The following is a 24,088-nucleotide window of genomic DNA, read 5'->3' as shown; positions in this document are numbered from 1 at the left end:
TAAAGAGCTGAGGGTTTTATATTTGCAATACAAGATCTTGCACCGTTTTGGCTCACAGCGAATATAAAAAACGTCATGATATATTCGCAAAAATTATACACATGAATTTAGCAGTTAAATTCAATTTATTAAAGGATACACAACCACATTACATTTATAAACCAGAAAGTTGTTTAGAAAATGACAATTACAAATTATATTTTGATCGCACAGTTTTAACTGACATTCACATTCAGCATAACAGACCAGACATTATTATTTTAAATAAACAACAAAAGCAAGCATATCTTTTAGATATAGCTGTTCCAAATTCACACAATATAACACAGACATATAATACAAAAATTAATAAATATATTATTATAATTTCAGCAACAGGAATAGTACCGCAATCTCTTTTTAAAAATTTAAAAATTTTGGACTTAGAGAACACATAAAACACAAAAAAGTCAAAATGTGGAGGCGAGACGCCGGTAATTATGTTGATAAGCACTGCACTACTGCCGCCGGGTGGAGGTGGGATACGAAAAGAAGATGGGAAAAACCGAATTTTATTATCGTATTTAATTGACGTCACAGTTACTTTGGCGAAACAGGAGCTCGCTTTTCGAAGGCATGATGAAAAAGACAGACGAATCAATTTGATATATAAAACCTAACAGGAACGGCTGGTCCATGAGGTCATTTGGGTAATGACCCCCTAAAAAATAAAGGTTTTACCCAACACCAGCCGCGACTGCAATGTACACAAGATTTTTTCTACAATCGCAACTATGACTGCTACATATTATGTTATTTCAACCAAATCAGAAGTACAATAATTTTGAAAAGTAAGTGCAATGTATACTTCTAAATCTATCTAAATTTATTAATATGTAATTTTTTTTCAAAACTATCGATCTTTCTTTGAAACATTTTCAATTCACAATTCACTGTTGGAAGCGCTGTACTTTTTAGTATAAATACGTATACGAAAAATTAAAATAATAGTTGAATTAACACATCGTTAAATGTTACGAGGAACATAGTTTTTTGGATTACACAGCAAAATCTTGGAATTTCAGTCCGATATTACTCCATTGAGTCTTTGGACTCACAAATAAATACCTCGAAAAGCCGACAAACATCTGTCTAGAACTTTTCTAGTAACCAGAGGGTATCGTAAACGACCCGTGTTTAGACCTCTTTCGTGAAAGTGACCGACCGCCGGCGCCACTCGATTTCGTCATAAATCTCAGCCGTACCCCCCACGATAATTGACAAGTCTGTCATACAGCCCTACCATTTAAAACCTTTATTCTCTTCGTTTTAAAAATAGTTTCGCATGGTTTTTCTCTCTTCTCGTTTTACAATGGTCCAGTGACTAATAAATGAGTGTTGTGTTATGAGTTTGTTCGAGCTCAAAAAAACGTGGTTCGAAATTGTTTAACGTTTAACGAATGGTAAGTTATTCTAGTTTTTATGTTGGTCTTAACGTGTTAGGGGCCAAGAATACAACATTGTCTGTCCATTATAACATAGAACTGATATGTTGAATTCAGATCTCTAATTATTTAAAAACCAAAAAAATAAAGCAGCAGTCAAAGTGGCATGTACGCGTAACCTAATATATATTTTTACATTAAAAGATTCGCCCGTCTTCCTCGTCGCACTTACGACATTTGCATATGTTATCTTTGTTAAACTCACGGAAGGAATATAATGAACCGGTCACCCGTCCAAGTGCTGACCGCTGCCCGCGTGGCTTACCTTCGGTGATCGAACGACAACCTTTACCGTTTGACGAGTTTTTATTCTGCAATTGTTTACAATTAATCGACAAAAAAAATTGTTTTCTTAATTATCTAGTACTTAAAGCTATGAATCTACATGATACGGGTCTGTGCATGTTTCCGAATACCTGCACGAAAAACAAATCGGTTCGGTGGTTGCTATGGATTTCAAAAAAAAAACAAAAAGTGTTGGGGGGCAACGGCACGCGGTGTTCCCAAGCGGTCACCCATCCAAGTACTGACCGCGCCCGACGTTGCTTAACTTCGGTGATCGGACGAGAACCGGTGCTTTTCAACGTGGTATGGCCGTTGCCGTGGTGTTTAGGTGTGATCGTTGGTGTAAAATATATTGCTTTTAACATTCCGATGCACGAATATGAACATCAAAACGCGATGCGTTTCGTTTCCGTATGCACTTACCCTCTGACGACCGACGTCGGACCGAACTAACGGGAAATCCCACAACAACCACCACGTCACGCTCTAACGACAAGAGAGACTACTAGACGGACTGGCGATCTCCCGCGTCGCACATTTTTCGACCGCCGGCGGCGGTGGAAAATCCAGAATTTCACCCCACCCACCGCGCTGCTTGCTCCGACGACGACGAGATTCCCACATTTGGATCGACCGAAATATGTAAGTAATATCAGGAAGTTCCGATTTTCGAGAGGAGACCTGTGTTTCTATTTACCTATCTATAATAATTATCGTTATAATCATCATATCATTATTATTATTATTAACATTATTATTTATTACCATTATTATTATTATTATTATTATTTATCGTCCCTCGGATTCGGCGATCTTCGAAAATCCAAGTTGGACCGTTAGACATTCGAACGCGGTGTGCGTGGCTGACGAGTTGTTATTTTTGGCGTTTTTTCTTCGATCTTCACCCCGACTTCGGACGACGCAGGTCGGACACGAAATTACGAAGAGAGAAAGACGGAAGAAAGGAAGAAAACCTGAAGATCCGTCGAAGAAAATATCGGAAAACTCGTAGGTGCGGCATCGGTCGGACGATGAAGACCGTCTCCTTTCGGATGATCCTCTCGACGGACTTTCGGCCGTCCCGAAGGGTCCGGACGGCAACGGGACCCGTCGTCGACTCGTCCCGTTTCAACTTCCGCCGAAAACGATCGACCTGAACGTCGGAGAGGCGGTTCGCGGCATCCTGTTGTCGGAATTGCCTCGGTTCGAACACCAGGTCCTTTCTGTGCTTCGACCGTTTCGGAAGCGTTTGGCGACGCGAAGATGTCGTAAAATCGAGAAGGTGGCGCGGTATTCCGGGAAGAGATGGACCAATATTTCGGCGAACGAAATATGGATTCCCGGAATCGACGCGTCTACCCCGCACCGCCGACGTAAACCGTCGGTCCCGAATCGAAACCGTGACGACCCGGATTTAGGGCTGGTGGTTGGAGGGGCGTGTACCTGATTCGAAACCCACCGACGTTCCGAGACGAACTTCGCTATCTCCAGGGAAACTTCGGAAACCGAGTTCGGCCAGCTTGATCACACGGTGGCGATGGTGATCGAGGAAAGAGGACGATGCCATCACGCGGGCAACGATTCCGAGGCCTGCAATTTCTTCGACGGCGGACGCGGTGCGCGTTCAGTCTTCCGTCCGCAGTGGCGACTATTTTATAAAGACTTAGAAAATTTTTTTGTTCAATTCTCGTTCACGAGGTGCTCGAAGTGTACGTGTGTGAGCAAGTGTTTTTTCAATAATTATTATTAACTTTTAACGTTTTAACGTGAAAGATGGCCGACGTCGAAAATCAAACAGCATCATCGGTCACCACCGGTTCCGCTGCCACCCCTCAATCCCACGCGAAGAAAGAGAAAAAAGCGAAAAATCCCAGGGCGAAACCGTCCCATCCTCCGACATCCGAGATGGTAAACAACGCCATCAAGGGACTCAAGGAACGCGGAGGATCGTCTCTTCAGGCCATCAAGAAGTTCGTCGCCGCAAATTACAAAGTCGACGCCGAAAAGGTCGCCCCTTTCATCAAGAAATATCTGAAAGGCGCCGTGGCGTCGGGATCTCTGGTTCAGACGAAAGGTAAGGGCGCGTCGGGTTCGTTCAAGCTCGCCTCGTCCACCTCCGGTGGTGCCAAAGTCGCCTCCGCCTCCGACAAGAGGAAACCCGCTTCGTCCGCCGCATCCAAGACGAAAAAATCATCCGCCAAACGTACCGCCGTCGCGACGACTTCCGACAAGGCTTCCTCGAAGACAGCCAAAAAACAAGCCTCCCCCAAAGCGAAGAAGACTGCTGCCGAAAAGAAGAGCGCCGTCGCTGCCTCCGCCGCCGCAGCGAAAGCCAAGAAATCGGCCGCCTCCTCGGCAGAAAAGAAAACTAGAGCCGCCCCGAAACCCCGATCGCCTTCCAAAGCGAAGAAATCTAACAAGGCTGGTCCGACTAAAAAACCCAAAGCACCCAAACCCAAGACAGCCAAAGCCATTCCTGTCAAGGTGAAAAAGGCCGCTTCGCCGAAGAGGAAAAAGTGAGAAACGTGGATGGATACTCGACTCATGTTCGTTCGGCTGTGCCTCGTTCCGACGTCATCATCGTACTACCGGCAACGGGGCACGCACAAATGGCCCTTTTCAGGGCCACACGATAATCTACGACGAAAAAAAGAAATAAAACTATCCTTACGGCGAAACCAAATAAAATAGATAGCATCAGCTGGCAGGTAGGTGATGACAGGATGCAATAAAATTTTACGAACGACCGCAACCCAACCCGAATCGAGAGGACCGACCGATTATTGACATTTTTATTTTATTCATTTCCGGTTGAAGGGCGATATATTTTTTTTTTTTTGCCTGTAAGGTTTGAGGTTCTGAAAAGAACCGATTTTTTTGTTATAAAATTCGTGTTTCGTTTTTCTCGGGATGTTGTTGTTCTTCCGAAACACGATGTGGAAAAATTTAAGCGCGTTCACCCCGAATACGTCTGGCAAGTTGGATGTCCTTTGGCATGATGGTTACACGTTTGGCGTGGATGGCGCACAAATTCGTGTCCTCGAACAGACCGACCAAGTAAGCTTCGCTCGCTTCCTGGAGGGCCATCACGGCGGAGCTTTGGAAGCGCAAATCGGTTTTGAAATCCTGAGCGATCTCCCTCACCAAACGTTGAAAGGGAAGCTTGCGGATGAGCAACTCGGTACTTTTCTGGTAACGACGGATCTCACGCAGAGCCACGGTACCAGGTCTGTAACGGTGGGGCTTCTTGACGCCGCCAGTGGCGGGAGCGCTTTTCCTGGCCGCTTTGGTAGCCAGTTGTTTCCTGGGGGCTTTTCCTCCGGTGGACTTGCGTGCGGTCTGCTTGGTCCTGGCCATTTCGAATGAAACGAATGAAAAACAAAACTGACGATCGTTAGACGTGCACGCGTCGAAAGGTAAACGGGTACTAAAAATTCCGCCATATTAAATTGTACTTTTATACGTGAACAAAGTCAACGGCTGACTTCGTCGATTGGTCGATGGTGAACCGTTGAATCTATATAAGGCTCCGTTAGTTGAAATTTTGCGGTAGTTGACTTCCTAGGGACGAGGTGTGCAGGTATTTTGTGTCAGTTGAAATAATCTGAAAAGATGACCGGTCGCGGTAAAGGAGGCAAAGGATTGGGAAAAGGAGGAGCGAAGCGTCATCGCAAAGTCCTGCGTGACAACATCCAGGGCATCACGAAACCCGCTATCAGAAGATTGGCTCGTCGTGGCGGCGTGAAACGTATTTCCGGTTTGATCTACGAAGAAACTCGCGGAGTCCTGAAAGTGTTCTTGGAAAATGTCATCCGAGATGCCGTCACCTACACGGAACACGCCAAACGTAAAACCGTGACAGCGATGGACGTCGTCTACGCTTTGAAACGTCAAGGACGCACCCTCTACGGTTTCGGAGGTTAATTTCCTGGCGCTCTTCACCGTTCGAGAAAACCAGAATAAAATACGAAATACAAAATCGGTTCTTTTCAGAACCACAAAATAAAAATAAGAGGAAAAAAAAGAAACATGATGTTCTTTCGAGAAACAACGGACTACCTGATAAATGTACCAAGATCGTAAACACCCCTTGCTTTCCTTTTGGCATTGCAGTCGTAAATCTTTCTTCATACAGCCAAATTGACGACCGCAATGATAATAATACAAAAAGAAAAGATGCATCGGTCATTTTACGAAAAAAAAAAGCTATAGTGGCCCTGAGAAGGGCCGATATTTTGAGTTTTCGCCACGGAGATGGATCGATCGTTCGTTTAAGGTTTCTTCTCGGTTTTTTTGGGTAAAAGTACGGCCTGAATGTTGGGTAAGACACCGCCTTGGGCGATCGTAACTCCGGACAGGAGTTTGTTCAATTCCTCGTCGTTTCTGATGGCCAGCTGCAGATGACGCGGTATAATACGTGTCTTCTTGTTGTCACGGGCAGCGTTTCCTGCCAATTCTAGAACTTCGGCGGCTAAGTACTCCATGACGGCGGCCAAATAGACGGGAGCTCCTGCACCGACGCGTTCCGCGTAATTTCCTTTTCTGAGAAGACGATGTATCCTACCCACCGGAAACTGGAGACCGGCACGGCTCGAACGGGATTTCGCTTTTCCCTTCACTTTACCTCCTTTACCGCGACCTGACATTTTAAGTTCGTTCGTTAGACACCACGAGAAGTAATAAAACTGACGGACGGGACTCGTCGATTGTAAAAGCTGGTAGCTGTGCTTCGAATTTATAGCCTCCGTGATAGGAGAATAGGACGTGACGATTGGTGGGAGCCCGTTTTCAGGTGGGGTTCTGGTGAACACACTACCTATCAGAAAGGTGGTGGTGCAAAGTTAACGCACGCACACGAGTCAGAGCAGTTCGCGAGTTTGTTGAATCGAATTGAATTGAAAAATGCCGCCGAAGACAAGTGGTAAGGCAGCCAAGAAGGCCGGGAAAGCTCAGAAGAACATTTCCAAGAGCGACAAAAAAAAGAAGCGCAGGAGGAAGGAGAGCTATGCCATCTACATCTACAAGGTGTTGAAACAAGTCCATCCCGACACCGGTATCTCTAGTAAGGCTATGAGCATAATGAACAGTTTCGTGAACGACATCTTCGAACGTATCGCCGCTGAAGCTTCCCGTCTGGCACACTACAACAAACGTTCGACGATCACCAGCAGAGAAATTCAAACTGCCGTGCGTCTGTTGTTGCCCGGTGAGTTGGCCAAGCACGCCGTCTCCGAAGGTACCAAAGCCGTCACCAAGTACACCAGTTCGAAATAGATGTTTTTCGTTTTCGACACATTTATAAACGGTTCTTTTCAGAACCACAAAAACTCTCGAACAAAAAAGAAAAAGACGTGAAACAGCGATTTTTAATTAACTTTTATTATGTCATTATGACAGCGAAAAAATATGAAAAATGTTACATACAGTTTAAGAAAGCGAGAAATGCAAAATTTTTCTATAAAAAATAAACATGCTATTTAAGCTATGTAAAATAATTGGATGAACAGTAGGCCCTTTAGGTTTCATGCATTATCGGTATTTTGCACCCATGCCTATCCAACTTGTAGTTATGTGGTTATTGTATTCGAAATAATTTAGTTGATTGAGGTTATGTTATGAATAAATTTCTATTTTGCCAGAATACAACTCTTCGGAAGAAGAAATCAAATAAACAATCGTACATCTGCTGAACAACCTAGTTGATGGTTGATGGATTTGCATTACCCAGCATATAGCCTAAATGTTCATCTTTAGTGAAATTAAAATTACTTAGCTTTTTTAAGAAAGAAAAAATTAGAACGAATTCTCATCGAAAAAACCGCGATTCCTACAAATGATACAGATGGTTTTGTAGTCGCGTATGTTATTGAATACAATGAGCCGACATTTTTCCGACTCTTTGTTTCATCGAAAACGTTGTTGACATTAGCAAGGAACGTTAAGGATTCCCTGAAACAGACAATTTCACTGTTTTGGAATAGCAGTATGTGCAAATGAGAGGACAGAAGACTTTGAAAAAAGGAGTGAACAAAACTGTACTTTAGTACAGAATGTTATGTTTATTTTAATTTCAATTGTTCCTGTTTTAATGAGATTTTTTATGTTCCTAAATCATTTTCTATTTTATTATCTCTACCTAGCATAAAAATTAAAATACTTTGCAACATTACGTTATTATACATTGCATATCTGACATAAAATACTTGCAAAAATTACTTAGCTAATTAATATTACGCATGACAACTCACATTATTTACTTTGCAAAACATTATAGAATACATAACAGATAATTGTGACCCTGTGTATTGTTCATTGGAATTAAAATAAAAAAAACGTGATTTCGTCAATCGCCGTTATTTGCGACTTCAGGCAACTGTCGCTAAGAGCTATTTTTGTTTCTCCGTTCAATTTCCCGATAAAATCGTCGACTTAGTTATTAACTTTATAATCTTTTTAATCATTCTTCAGTTAGGTGGTATCAATAATACCACAATAGCCATGTTGCCGGAGTTTTTTGATAAAAGACTTGCTAGTTGGAATACAGAAAATATTTACCAAACACCTATTCACGATAATAAACCGGGGCACTATTGTGGGTTTTCGGTTGGTTTTATATTATATTAGGTACTCACCCTTCGTAACGTGTCTCCACGAAAAAACGTCACTTTCACACTAACCACCTTTCGTTTTAACTCTCGCGACGATAACTGAAATGTTGACGCGCGCCGGACAGATTCACGGACATACAACCACCCACCCACCCCGCGCCCCGGTTTCCGTCTGGACTGGTTCTGTCGTCCGAGTGAGTGCCAAAAATTAGCGTTCGTCTATTAAATGATTGTCGGATGATGATTATTGACGGACACTTTTATCGCACCCGATCACACTTTAGTTACTACCTACGTTTAGTATCGACGACGCATCGTTTCGATTATTGAAATTCGAATTGAATTTTTTTTTTTTCTAGTTTTCGACGTAGATTCGCGTGACACAAATATTATGAGCCTTTTTGGATCGATTTCGTGTGCATCACGCCATTTCTACGGGCGAACGTGAATGTGTGATGTTGACGTGATGGAAGCAACGTTTAGGCAATCCGCATTACGTATTACTATCAATTATATTTTAAACGAATGAAAACTTCAATTCAGAAGTGTGATAATCCCGATCCATTCAAGTTTTGTTAATTTTAGATTAAAAATGCGTGAGTATTGTACTATTGCTAACGATAAAACGATAAAAAGAACAAGAGCAACGGGCCATTAAGTTAATTTAAAAATAACTCGTACCGGATAAGTCGAATACGTATCCAGGGAAAATTTATTAATTTTAAAATTAACAATAAACGAAAAAAAAAGAACAAGATTTCCGTCAGCTGTGTCATAAACGGAGACCGGCGGAAACAGGTTCTCGCCTCCCACCACTTTTGTGTAGCGGCCGCCAAATCAATTTTGTTTTTATATAATTGATTCAAAAAATTGAAATTCACGCATAGTTATCTGTGCCTGAAGTGGGTCATTTTCATTGCATTGTTAGTAAGATCGAAACCATAGAAACCATACAAAACGCATACGACTATTTCTGTTTTTCATTTCACGCACTGTTTTTTATTAGTTACCTAGCAACATGGTCACTGCATTGAAACTTCAGAGTTCCTTCAAAAATTTGAATTTTTAATTTCAATTTTTTGAATCAATGATAGAAAAAATATTGTTTATATTTAATATAAAAATAACTATTGTGGAAAACAGCAAAAAATAAAATAATACCACTAATTGGCGGCTGGTCAGGATAGACCTAACGTTCGAAATTTAGAAAAATATTTTTTTTATTTTAATACTGTTACTTTTCTAATGAAGTGCGAAATAAGTTGTGCCCCATAGCTATCTTTTTTATTTTTCACTACGACAATTACAAAGTGTTGATATTCACAACTTTTCGTGAGCACTTCGATAGAAATGAACAAGAACGCAGGAAAATTCCACACCGAATATTAATATTCTGTCTTGGCCCATGTTTATTTTTATCTACCGCAAAACAAAATGTTCGGATTTGTCAGGGGTATTCTGATTTAAAAAAAGAAGAACATTTGACGAATATTTTAAGTCTCAAACGTTTGGAAAATAATGCAACAACAATTCATAGACTACAAAAAAGCCTATGATTCAGTACCACATTCATGGTTAATTAAAATTCTTAAAATTTATAAAATTAATATTAAATTAAATCACCTTCTTTATATGGATGACATAAAACTTAACAATAACTGAAAATCAATCAATATGTCGTGGTCATTACGAAAATTTAGAATATATAACTAAAGAAGGAGAAATCATTAAAAATTTAAATAAAGGAGAATTTTATAAATATTTAGGTATTAATCAATCAAATCATATTCAACATTCAATTATAAAATTAAATCTATTCTTTTGGTGTTATAAAATGGTCCAAAACTAATTTAAAGAATATAAATATTCAAACTAGAGTTCTCTTTACAAAATTTTGTAAACATCACCCCAAATCTGCTGTTGAAAGATTTAATTTACCACGCGAAAATGGTGGTAGGGGTTTTTCAAATCTAGAAATTCTACAACACAATCAAATTGCTTCACTAAAAAATTATTTTCTCAATAGAGCTCGTGATATGACACTATAGCAAATATAAAACAAAAGTCTTTACATGGGAGATATTTTAAAGAGCTGAGGGTTTTATATTTGCAATACAAGATCTTGCACCGTTTTGGCTCACAAAACGTCATGATATATTCGCAAAAATTATACACATGAATTTAGCAGTTAAATTCAATTTATTAAAGGATACACAACCACATTACATTTATAAACCAGAAAGTTGTTTAGAAAATGACAATTACAAATTATATTTTGATCGCACAGTTTTAACTGACATTCACATTCAGCATAACAGACCAGACATTATTATTTTAAATAAACAACAAAAGCAAGCATATCTTTTAGATATAGCTGTTCCAAATTCACACAATATAACACAGACATATAATACAAAAATTAATAAATATATTATTATAATTTCAGCAACAGGAATAGTACCGCAATCTCTTTTTAAAAATTTAAAAATTTTGGACTTAGAGAACACATAAAACACAAAAAAGTCAAAATGTGGAGGCGAGACGCCGGTAATTATGTTGATAAGCACTGCACTACTGCCGCCGGGTGGAGGTGGGATACGAAAAGAAGATGCTCTCACTGCTCTCACTCACAATAAGTTCGGAAAAACCGAATTTTATTATCGTATTTAATTGACGTCACAGTTACTTTGGCGAAACAGGAGCTCGCTTTTCGAAGGCATGATGAAAAAGACAGACGAATCAATTTGATATATAAAACCTAACAGGAACGGCTGGTCCATGAGGTCATTTGGGTAATGACCCCCTAAAAAATAAAGGTTTTACCCAACACCAGCCGCGACTGCAATGTACACAAGACTATGACTGCTACATATTATGTTATTTCAACCAAATCAGAAGTACAATAATTTTGAAAAGTAAGTGCAATGTATACTTCTAAATCTATCTAAATTTATTAATATGTAATTTTTTTCAAAACTATCGATCTTTCTTTGAAACATTTTCAATTCACAATTCACTGTTGGAAGCGCTGTACTTTTTAGTATAAATACGTATACGAAAAATTAAAATAATAGTTGAATTAACACATCGTTAAATGTTACGAGGAACATAGTTTTTTGGATTACACAGCAAAATCTTGGAATTTCAGTCCGATATTACTCCATTGAGTCTTTGGACTCACAAATAAATACCTCGAAAAGCCGACAAACATCTGTCTAGAACTTTTCTAGTAACCAGAGGGTATCGTAAACGACCCGTGTTTAGACCTCTTTCGTGAAAGTGACCGACCGCCGGCGCCGCTCGATTTCGTCATAAATCTCAGCCGTACCCCCCACGATAATTGACAAGTCTGTCATACAGCCCTACCATTTAAAACCTTTATTCTCTTCGTTTTAAAAATAGTTTCGCATGGTTTTTCTCTCTTCTCGTTTTACAATGGTCCAGTGACTAATAAATGAGTGTTGTGTTATGAGTTTGTTCGAGCTCAAAAAAACGTGGTTCGAAATTGTTTAACGTTTAACGAATGGTAAGTTATTCTAGTTTTTATGTTGGTCTTAACGTGTTAGGGGCCAAGAATACAACATTGTCTGTCCATTATAACATAGAACTGATATGTTGAATTCAGATCTCTAATTATTTAAAAACCAAAAAAATAAAGCAGCAGTCAAAGTGGCATGTACGCGTAACCTAATATATATTTTTTTTACATTAAAAGATCGCCGTCTTCCTCGTCGCACTTACGACATTTGCATATGTTATCTTTGTTAAACTCACGGAAGGAATATAATGAACCGGTCACCCGTCCAAGTGCTGACCGCTGCCCGCGTGGCTTACCTTCGGTGATCGAACGACAACCTTTACCGTTTGACGAGTTTTTATTCTGCAATTGTTTACAATTAATCGACAAAAAAAATTGTTTTCTTAATTATCTAGTACTTAAAGCTATGAATCTACATTATACGGGTCTGTGCATGTTTCCGAATACCTGCACGAAAAACAAATCGGTTCGGTGGTTGCTATGGATTTCAAAAAAAAACAAAAAGTGTTGGGGGGCAACGGCACGCGGTGTTCCCAAGCGGTCACCCATCCAAGTACTGACCGCGCCCGACGTTGCTTAACTTCGGTGATCGGACGAGAACCGGTGCTTTTCAACGTGGTATGGCCGTTGCCGTGGTGTTTAGGTGTGATCGTTGGTGTAAAATATATTGCTTTTAACATTCCGATGCACGAATATGAACATCAAAACGCGATGCGTTTCGTTTCCGTATGCACTTACCCTCTGACGACCGACGTCGGACCGAACTAACGGGAAATCCCACAACAACCACCACGTCACGCTCTAACGACAAGAGAGACTACTAGACGGACTGGCGATCTCCCGCGTCGCACATTTTTCGACCGCCGGCGGCGGTGGAAAATCCAGAATTTCACCCCACCTACCGCGCTGCTTGCTCCGACGACGACGAGATTCCCACATTTGGATCGACCGAAATATGTAAGTAATATCAGGAAGTTCCGATTTTCGAGAGGAGACCTGTGTTTCTATTTACCTATCTATAATAATTATCGTTATAATCATCATATCATTATTATTATTATTAACATTATTATTTATTACCATTATTATTATTATTATTATTATTTATCGTCCCTCGGATTCGGCGATCTTCGAAAATCCAAGTTGGACCGTTAGACATTCGAACGCGGTGTGCGTGGCTGACGAGTTGTTATTTTTGGCGTTTTTTCTTCGATCTTCACCCCGACTTCGGACGACGCAGGTCGGACACGAAATTACGAAGAGAGAAAGACGGAAGAAAGGAAGAAAACCTGAAGATCCGTCGAAGAAAATATCGGAAAACTCGTAGGTGCGGCATCGGTCGGACGATGAAGACCGTCTCCTTTCGGATGATCCTCTCGACGGACTTTCGGCCGTCCCGAAGGGTCCGGACGGCAACGGGACCCGTCGTCGACTCGTCCCGTTTCAACTTCCGCCGAAAACGATCGACCTGAACGTCGGAGAGGCGGTTCGCGGCATCCTGTTGTCGGAATTGCCTCGGTTCGAACACCAGGTCCTTTCTGTGCTTCGACCGTTTCGGAAGCGTTTGGCGACGCGAAGATGTCGTAAAATCGAGAAGGTGGCGCGGTATTCCGGGAAGAGATGGACCAATATTTCGGCGAACGAAATATGGATTCCCGGAATCGACGCGTCTACCCCGCACCGCCGACGTAAACCGTCGGTCCCGAATCGAAACCGTGACGACCCGGATTTAGGGCTGGTGGTTGGAGGGGCGTGTACCTGATTCGAAACCCACCGACGTTCCGAGACGAACTTCGCTATCTCCAGGGAAACTTCGGAAACCGAGTTCGGCCAGCTTGATCACACGGTGGCGATGGTGATCGAGGAAAGAGGACGATGCCATCACGCGGGCAACGATTCCGAGGCCTGCAATTTCTTCGACGGCGGACGCGGTGCGCGTTCAGTCTTCCGTCCGCAGTGGCGACTATTTTATAAAGACTTAGAAAATTTTTTTGTTCAATTCTCGTTCACGAGGTGCTCGAAGTGTACGTGTGTGAGCAAGTGTTTTTTCAATAATTATTATTAACTTTTAACGTTTTAACGTGAAAGATGGCCGACGTCGAAAATCAAACAGCATCATCGGTCACCACCGGTTCCGCTGCCACCCCTCAATCCCACGCGAAGAAAGAGAAAAAAGCGAAAAATCCCAGGGCGAAACCGTCCCATCCTCCGACATCCGAGATGGTAAACAACGCCATCAAGGGACTCAAGGAACGCGGAGGATCGTCTCTTCAGGCCATCAAGAAGTTCGTCGCCACAAATTACAAAGTCGACGCCGAAAAGGTCGCCCCTTTCATCAAGAAATATCTGAAAGGCGCCGTGGCGTCGGGATCTCTGGTTCAGACGAAAGGTAAGGGCGCGTCGGGTTCGTTCAAGCTCGCCTCGTCCACCTCCGGTGGTGCCAAAGTCGCCTCCGCCTCCGACAAGAGGAAACCCGCTTCGTCCGCCGCATCCAAGACGAAAAAATCATCCGCCAAACGTACCGCCGTCGCGACGACTTCCGACAAGGCTTCCTCGAAGACAGCCAAAAAACAAGCCTCCCCCAAAGCGAAGAAGACTGCTGCCGAAAAGAAGAGCGCCGTCGCTGCCTCCGCCGCCGCAGCGAAAGCCAAGAAATCGGCCGCCTCCTCGGCAGAAAAGAAAACTAGAGCCGCCCCGAAACCCCGATCGCCTTCCAAAGCGAAGAAATCTAACAAGGCTGGTCCGACTAAAAAACCCAAAGCACCCAAACCCAAGACAGCCAAAGCCATTCCTGTCAAGGTGAAAAAGGCCGCTTCGCCGAAGAGGAAAAAGTGAGAAACGTGGATGGATACTCGACTCATGTTCGTTCGGCTGTGCCTCGTTCCGACGTCATCATCGTACTACCGGCAACGGGGCACGCACAAATGGCCCTTTTCAGGGCCACACGATAATCTACGACGAAAAAAAGAAATAAAACTATCCTTACGGCGAAACCAAATAAAATAGATAGCATCAGCTGGCAGGTAGGTGATGACAGGATGCAATAAAATTTTACGAACGACCGCAACCCAACCCGAATCGAGAGGACCGACCGATTATTGACATTTTTATTTTATTCATTTCCGGTTGAAGGGCGATATATTTTTTTTTTTGCCTGTAAAGTTTGAGGTTCTGAAAAGAACCGATTTTTTTGTTATAAAATTCGTGTTTCGTGTTGTTCTTCCGAAACACGATGTGGAAAAATTTAAGCGCGTTCACCCCGAATACGTCTGGCAAGTTGGATGTCCTTTGGCATGATGGTTACACGTTTGGCGTGGATGGCGCACAAATTCGTGTCCTCGAACAGACCGACCAAGTAAGCTTCGCTCGCTTCCTGGAGGGCCATCACGGCGGAGCTTTGGAAGCGCAAATCGGTTTTGAAATCCTGAGCGATCTCCCTCACCAAACGTTGAAAGGGAAGCTTGCGGATGAGCAACTCGGTACTTTTCTGGTAACGACGGATCTCACGCAGAGCCACGGTACCAGGTCTGTAACGGTGGGGCTTCTTGACGCCGCCAGTGGCGGGAGCGCTTTTCCTGGCCGCTTTGGTAGCCAGTTGTTTCCTGGGGGCTTTTCCTCCGGTGGACTTGCGTGCGGTCTGCTTGGTCCTGGCCATTTCGAATGAAACGAATGAAAAACAAAACTGACAATTATTAAAATCGACTCTGACGATCGTTAGACGTGCACGCGTCGAAAGGTAAACGGGTACTAAAAATTCCGCCATATTAAATTGTACTTTTATACGTGAACAAAGTCAACGGCTGACTTCGTCGATTGGTCGATGGTGAACCGTTGAATCTATATAAGGCTCCGTTAGTTGAAATTTTGCGGTAGTTGACTTCCTAGGGACGAGGTGTGCAGGTATTTTGTGTCAGTTGAAATAATCTGAAAAGATGACCGGTCGCGGTAAAGGAGGCAAAGGATTGGGAAAAGGAGGAGCGAAGCGTCATCGCAAAGTCCTGCGTGACAACATCCAGGGCATCACGAAACCCGCTATCAGAAGATTGGCTCGTCGTGGCGGCGTGAAACGTATTTCCGGTTTGATCTACGAAGAAACTCGCGGAGTCCTGAAAGTGTTCTTGGAAAATGTCATCCGAGATGCCGTCACCTACACGGAACACGCCAAACGTAAAACCGTGACAGCGATGGACGTCGTCTACGCTTTGAAACGTCAAGGACGCACCCTCTACGGTTTCGGAGGTTAATTTCCTGGCGCTCTTCACCGTTCGAGAAAACCAGAATAAAATACGAAATACAAAATCGGTTCTTTTCAGAACCACAAAATAAAAATAAGAGGAAAAAAAAGAAACATGATGTTCTTTCGAGAAACAACGGACAATTATTACTAACTGACTACCTGATAAATGTACCAAGATCGTAAACACCCCTTGCTTTCCTTTTGGCATTGCAGTCGTAAATGATAATAATACAAAAAGAAAAGATGCATCGGTCATTTTACGAAAAAAAAAAGCTATAGTGGCCCTGAGAAGGGCCGATATTTTGAGTTTTCGCCACGGAGATGGATCGATCGTTCGTTTAAGGTTTCTTCTCGGTTTTTTTGGGTAAAAGTACGGCCTGAATGTTGGGTAAGACACCGCCTTGGGCGATCGTAACTCCGGACAGGAGTTTGTTCAATTCCTCGTCGTTTCTGATGGCCAGCTGCAGATGACGCGGTATAATACGTGTCTTCTTGTTGTCACGGGCAGCGTTTCCTGCCAATTCTAGAACTTCGGCGGCTAAGTACTCCATGACGGCGGCCAAATAGACGGGAGCTCCTGCACCGACGCGTTCCGCGTAATTTCCTTTTCTGAGAAGACGATGTATCCTACCCACCGGAAACTGGAGACCGGCACGGCTCGAACGGGATTTCGCTTTTCCCTTCACTTTACCTCCTTTACCGCGACCTGACATTTTAAGTTCGTTCGTTAGACACCACGAGAAGTAATAAAACTGACGGACGGGACTCGTCGATTGTAAAAGCTGGTAGCTGTGCTTCGAATTTATAGCCTCCGTGATAGGAGAATAGGACGTGACGATTGGTGGGAGCCCGTTTTCAGGTGGGGTTCTGGTGAACACACTACCTATCAGAAAGGTGGTGGTGCAAAGTTAACGCACGCACACGAGTCAGAGCAGTTCGCGAGTTTGTTGAATCGAATTGAATTGAAAAATGCCGCCGAAGACAAGTGGTAAGGCAGCCAAGAAGGCCGGGAAAGCTCAGAAGAACATTTCCAAGAGCGACAAAAAAAAGAAGCGCAGGAGGAAGGAGAGCTATGCCATCTACATCTACAAGGTGTTGAAACAAGTCCATCCCGACACCGGTATCTCTAGTAAGGCTATGAGCATAATGAACAGTTTCGTGAACGACATCTTCGAACGTATCGCCGCTGAAGCTTCCCGTCTGGCACACTACAACAAACGTTCGACGATCACCAGCAGAGAAATTCAAACTGCCGTGCGTCTGTTGTTGCCCGGTGAGTTGGCCAAGCACGCCGTCTCCGAAGGTACCAAAGCCGTCACCAAGTACACCAGTTCGAAATAGATGTTTTTCGTTTTCGACACATTTATAAACGGTTCTTTTCAGAACCACAAAAACTCTCGAACAAAAAAGAAAAAGACGTGAAACAGCGATTTTTAATTAACTTTTATTATGTCATTATTATTATTATTAGGTTTCATGCATTATCGGTATTTTGCACCCATGCCTATCCAACTTGTAGTTATGTGGTTATTGTATTCGAAATAATTTAGTTGATTGAGGTTATGTTATGAATAAATTTCTATTTTGCCAGAATACAACTCTTCGGAAGAAGAAATCAAATAAACAATCGTACATCTGCTGAACAACCTAGTTGATGGTTGATGGATTTGCATTACCCAGCATATAGCCTAAATGTTCATCTTTAGTGAAATTAAAATTACTTAGCTTTTTTAAGAAAGAAAAAATTAGAACGAATTCTCATCGAAAAAACCGCGATTCCTACAAATGATACAGATGGTTTTGTAGTCGCGTATGTTATTGAATACAATGAGCCGACATTTTTCCGACTCTTTGTTTCATCGAAAACGTTGTTGACATTAGCAAGGAACGTTAAGGATTCCCTGAAACAGACAATTTCACTGTTTTGGAATAGCAGTATGTGCAAATGAGAGGACAGAAGACTTTGAAAAAAGGAGTGAACAAAACTGTACTTTAGTACAGAATGTTATGTTTATTTTAATTTCAATTGTTCCTGTTTTAATGAGATTTTTTATGTTCCTAAATCATTTTCTATTTTTTTTTTCATTAGAGAAGAGTTATTGTCGAGTTATTATCTCTACCTAGCATAAAAATTAAAATACTTTGCAACATTACGTTATTATACATTGCATATCTGACATAAAATACTTGCAAAAATTACTTAGCTAATTAATATTACGCATGACAACTCACATTATTTACTTTGCAAAACATTATAGAATACATAACAGATAATTGTGACCCTGTGTATTGTTCATTGGAATTAAAATAAAAAAAACGTGATTTCGTCAATCGCCGTTATTTGCGACTTCAGGCAACTGTCGCTAAGAGCTATTTTTGTTTCTCCGTTCAATTTCCCGATAAAATCGTCGACTTAGTTATTAACTAAGTTCTTCAGTTAGGTGGTATCAACAATACCACAATAGCCATGTTGCCGGAGTTTTTTGATAAAAGACTTGCTAGTTGGAATACAGAAAATATTTACCAAACACCTATTCACGATAATAAACCGGGGCACTATTGTGGGTTTTCGGTTGGTTTTATATTATATTAGGTACTCACCCTTCGTAACGTGTCTCCACGAAAAAACGTCACTTTCACACTAACCACCTTTCGTTTTAACTCTCGCGACGATAACTGAAATGTTGACGCGCGCCGGACAGATTCACGGACATACAACCACCCACCCACCCCGCGCCCCGGTTTCCGTCTGGACTGGTTCTGTCGTCCGAGTGAGTGCCAAAAATTAGCGTTCGTCTATTAAATGATTGTCGGATGATGATTATTGACGGACACTTTTATCGCACCCGATCACACTTTAGTTACTACCTACGTTTAGTATCGACGACGCATCGTTTCGATTATTGAAATTCGAATTGAATTTTTTTTTTTTCTAGTTTTCGACGTAGATTCGCGTGACACAAATATTATGAGCCTTTTTGGATCGATTTCGTGTGCATCACGCCATTTCTACGGGCGAACGTGAATGTGTGATGTTGACGTGATGGAAGCAACGTTTAGGCAATCCGCATTACGTATTACTATCAATTATATTTTAAACGAATGAAAACTTCAATTCAGAAGTGTGATAATCCCGATCCATTCAAGTTTTGTTAATTTTAGATTAAAAATGCGTGAGTATTGTACTATTGCTAACGATGCCAAAACATCGCATATTCAATGTAAAAAGAACAAGAGCAACGGGCCATTAAGTTAATTTAAAAATAACTCGTACCGGATAAGTCGAATACGTATCCAGGGAAAATTTATTAATTTTAAAATTGACCGGCGGAAACAGGTTCTCGCCTCCCACCACTTTTGTGTAGCGGCCGCCAAATCAATTTTGTTTTTATATAATTGATTCAAAAAATTGAAATTCACGCATAGTTATCTGTGCCTGAAGTGGGTCATTTTCATTGCATTGTTAGTAAGATCGAAACCATAGAAACCATACAAAACGCATACGACTATTTCTGTTTTTCATTTCACGCACTGTTTTTTATTAGTTACCTAGCAACATGGTCACTGCATTGAAACTTCAGAGTTCCTTCAAAAATTTGAATTTTTAATTTCAATTTTTTGAATCAATGATTTAATATAAAAATAACTATTGTGGAAAACAGCAAAAAATAAAATAATACCACTAATTGGCGGCTGGTCAGGATAGACCTAACGTTCGAAATTTAGAAAAATATTTTTTTTATTTTAATACTGTTACTTTTCTAATGAAGTGCGAAATAAGTTGTGCCCCATAGCTATCTTTTTTATTTTTCACTACGACAATTACAAAGTGTTGATATTCACAACTTTTCGTGAGCACTTCGATAGAAATGAACAAGAACGCAGGAAAATTCCACACCGAATATTAATATTCTGTCTTGGCCCATGTTTACTTTTATCTACCGCAAAACAAAATGTTCGGATTTGTCAGGGGTATTCTGATTTAAAAAAAGAAGAACATTTGACGAATATTTTAAGTCTCAAACGTTTGGAAAATAATGCAACAACAATTCATAGACTACAAAAAAGCCTATGATTCAGTACCACATTCATGGTTAATTAAAATTCTTAAAATTTATAAAATTAATATTAAATTAAATCACCTTCTTTATATGGATGACATAAAACTTAACAATAACTGAAAATCAATCAATATGTCGTGGTCATTACGAAAATTTAGAATATATAACTAAAGAAGGAGAAATCATTAAAAATTTAAATAAAGGAGAATTTTATAAATATTTAGGTATTAATCAATCAAATCAAATTAAATCTATTCTTTTGGTGTTATAAAATGGTCCAAAACTAATTTAAAGAATATAAATATTCAAACTAGAGTTCTCTTTACAAAATTTTGTAAACATCACCCCAAATCTGCTGTTGAAAGATTTAATTTACCACGCGAAAATGGTGGTAGGGGTTTTTCAAATCTAGAAATTCTACAACACAATCAAATTGCTTCACTAAAAAATTATTTTCTCAATAGAGCTCGTGATATGACACTATAGCAAATATAAAACAAAAGTCTTTACATGGGAGATATTTTAAAGAGCTGAGGGTTTTATATTTGCAATACAAGATCTTGCACCGTTTTGGCTCACAGCGAATATAAAAAACGTCATGATATATTCGCAAAAATTATACACATGAATTTAGCAGTTAAATTCAATTTATTAAAGGATACACAACCACATTACATTTATAAACCAGAAAGTTGTTTAGAAAATGACAATTACAAATTATATTTTGATCGCACAGTTTTAACTGACATTCACATTCAGCATAACAGACCAGACATTATTATTTTAAATAAACAACAAAAGCAAGCATATCTTTTAGATATAGCTGTTCCAAATTCACACAATATAACACAGACATATAATACAAAAATTAATAAATATATTATTATAATTTCAGCAACAGGAATAGTACCGCAATCTCTTTTTAAAAATTTAAAAATTTTGGACTTAGAGAACACATAAAACACAAAAAAGTCAAAATGTGGAGGCGAGACGCCGGTAATTATGTTGATAAGCACTGCACTACTGCCGCCGGGTGGAGGTGGGATACGAAAAGAAGATGCTCTCACTGCTCTCACTCACAATAAGTTCGGAAAAACCGAATTTTATTATCGTATTTAATTGACGTCACAGTTACTTTGGCGAAACAGGAGCTCGCTTTTCGAAGGCATGATGAAAAAGACAGACGAATCAATTTGATATATAAAACCTAACAGGAACGGCTGGTCCATGAGGTCATTTGGGTAATGACCCCCTAAAAAATAAAGGTTTTACCCAACACCAGCCGCGACTGCAATGTACACAAGACTATGACTGCTACATATTATGTTATTTCAACCAAATCAGAAGTACAATAATTTTGAAAAGTAAGTGCAATGTATACTTCTAAATCTATCTAAATTTATTAATATGTAATTTTTTTCAAAACTATCGATCTTTCTTTGAAACATTTTCAATTCACAATTCACTGTTGGAAGCGCTGTACTTTTTAGTATAAATACGTATACGAAAAATTAAAATAATAGTTGAATTAACACATCGTTAAATGTTACGAGGAACATAGTTTTTTGGATTACACAGCAAAATCTTGGAATTTCAGTCCGATATTACTCCATTGAGTCTTTGGACTCACAAATAAATACCTCGAAAAGCCGACAAACATCTGTCTAGAACTTTTCTAGTAACCAGAGGGTATCGTAAACGACCCGTGTTTAGACCTCTTTCGTGAAAGTGACCGACCGCCGGCGCCGCTCGATTTCGTCATAAATCTCAGCCGTACCCCCCACGATAATTGACAAGTCTGTCATACAGCCCTACCATTTAAAACCTTTATTCTCTTCGTTTTAAAAATAGTTTCGCATGGTTTTTCTCTCTTCTCGTTTTACAATGGTCCAGTGACTAATAAATGAGTGTTGTGTTATGAGTTTGTTCGAGCTCAAAAAAACGTGGTTCGAAATTGTTTAACGTTTAACGAATGGTAAGTTATTCTAGTTTTTATGTTGGTCTTAACGTGTTAGGGGCCAAGAATACAACATTGTCTGTCCATTATAACATAGAACTGATATGTTGAATTCAGATCTCTAATTATTTAAAAACCAAAAAAATAAAGCAGCAGTCAAAGTGGCATGTACGCGTAACCTAATATATATTTTTTTTACATTAAAAGATCGCCGTCTTCCTCGTCGCACTTACGACATTTGCATATGTTATCTTTGTTAAACTCACGGAAGGAATATAATGAACCGGTCACCCGTCCAAGTGCTGACCGCTGCCCGCGTGGCTTACCTTCGGTGATCGAACGACAACCTTTACCGTTTGACGAGTTTTTATTCTGCAATTGTTTACAATTAATCGACAAAAAAAATTGTTTTCTTAATTATCTAGTACTTAAAGCTATGAATCTACATTATACGGGTCTGTGCATGTTTCCGAATACCTGCACGAAAAACAAATCGGTTCGGTGGTTGCTATGGATTTCAAAAAAAAACAAAAAGTGTTGGGGGGCAACGGCACGCGGTGTTCCCAAGCGGTCACCCATCCAAGTACTGACCGCGCCCGACGTTGCTTAACTTCGGTGATCGGACGAGAACCGGTGCTTTTCAACGTGGTATGGCCGTTGCCGTGGTGTTTAGGTGTGATCGTTGGTGTAAAATATATTGCTTTTAACATTCCGATGCACGAATATGAACATCAAAACGCGATGCGTTTCGTTTCCGTATGCACTTACCCTCTGACGACCGACGTCGGACCGAACTAACGGGAAATCCCACAACAACCACCACGTCACGCTCTAACGACAAGAGAGACTACTAGACGGACTGGCGATCTCCCGCGTCGCACATTTTTCGACCGCCGGCGGCGGTGGAAAATCCAGAATTTCACCCCACCTACCGCGCTGCTTGCTCCGACGACGACGAGATTCCCACATTTGGATCGACCGAAATATGTAAGTAATATCAGGAAGTTCCGATTTTCGAGAGGAGACCTGTGTTTCTATTTACCTATCTATAATAATTATCGTTATAATCATCATATCATTATTATTATTATTAACATTATTATTTATTACCATTATTATTATTATTATTATTATTTATCGTCCCTCGGATTCGGCGATCTTCGAAAATCCAAGTTGGACCGTTAGACATTCGAACGCGGTGTGCGTGGCTGACGAGTTGTTATTTTTGGCGTTTTTTCTTCGATCTTCACCCCGACTTCGGACGACGCAGGTCGGACACGAAATTACGAAGAGAGAAAGACGGAAGAAAGGAAGAAAACCTGAAGATCCGTCGAAGAAAATATCGGAAAACTCGTAGGTGCGGCATCGGTCGGACGATGAAGACCGTCTCCTTTCGGATGATCCTCTCGACGGACTTTCGGCCGTCCCGAAGGGTCCGGACGGCAACGGGACCCGTCGTCGACTCGTCCCGTTTCAACTTCCGCCGAAAACGATCGACCTGAACGTCGGAGAGACGGTTCGCGGCATCCTGTTGTCGGAATTGCCTCGGTTCGAACACCAGGTCCTTTCTGTGCTTCGACCGTTTCGGAAGCGTTTGGCGACGCGAAGATGTCGTAAAATCGAGAAGGTGGCGCGGTATTCCGGGAAGAGATGGACCAATATTTCGGCGAACGAAATATGGATTCCCGGAATCGACGCGTCTACCCCGCACCGCCGACGTAAACCGTCGGTCCCGAATCGAAACCGTGACGACCCGGATTTAGGGCTGGTGGTTGGAGGGGCGTGTACCTGATTCGAAACCCACCGACGTTCCGAGACGAACTTCGCTATCTCCAGGGAAACTTCGGAAACCGAGTTCGGCCAGCTTGATCACACGGTGGCGATGGTGATCGAGGAAAGAGGACGATGCCATCACGCG

The 24,088-nt window shown here is 41.1% G+C and overlaps 3 non-coding genes across 3 annotated transcripts; all 3 read right to left on the bottom strand.

Moving 5' to 3' along the window:
* Positions 1-1,966: 1,966 nt before the first annotated feature.
* LOC138140903 (5S ribosomal RNA) lies at positions 1,967-2,086 on the bottom strand. Its single transcript, XR_011162814.1, has one exon. It is a non-coding gene; the product is annotated as a 5S ribosomal RNA (ribosomal RNA).
* A 10,341-nt stretch (positions 2,087-12,427) lies between these two features.
* Positions 12,428-12,547, bottom strand: LOC138140902 (5S ribosomal RNA). Its single transcript, XR_011162813.1, has one exon. It is a non-coding gene; the product is annotated as a 5S ribosomal RNA (ribosomal RNA).
* A 10,165-nt stretch (positions 12,548-22,712) lies between these two features.
* LOC138140901 (5S ribosomal RNA) lies at positions 22,713-22,832 on the bottom strand. Its single transcript, XR_011162812.1, has one exon. It is a non-coding gene; the product is annotated as a 5S ribosomal RNA (ribosomal RNA).
* Positions 22,833-24,088: the final 1,256 nt, after the last annotated feature.

This window comes from Tenebrio molitor, unplaced genomic scaffold (genome assembly GCF_963966145.1).
Source record: "Tenebrio molitor unplaced genomic scaffold, icTenMoli1.1 SCAFFOLD_571, whole genome shotgun sequence".
Lineage (NCBI taxonomy): Eukaryota > Metazoa > Arthropoda > Insecta > Coleoptera > Tenebrionidae > Tenebrio > Tenebrio molitor.
Note: the sequence above shows the minus strand (reverse complement) of the source record. Positions and strands in the feature narration are given on the sequence as shown.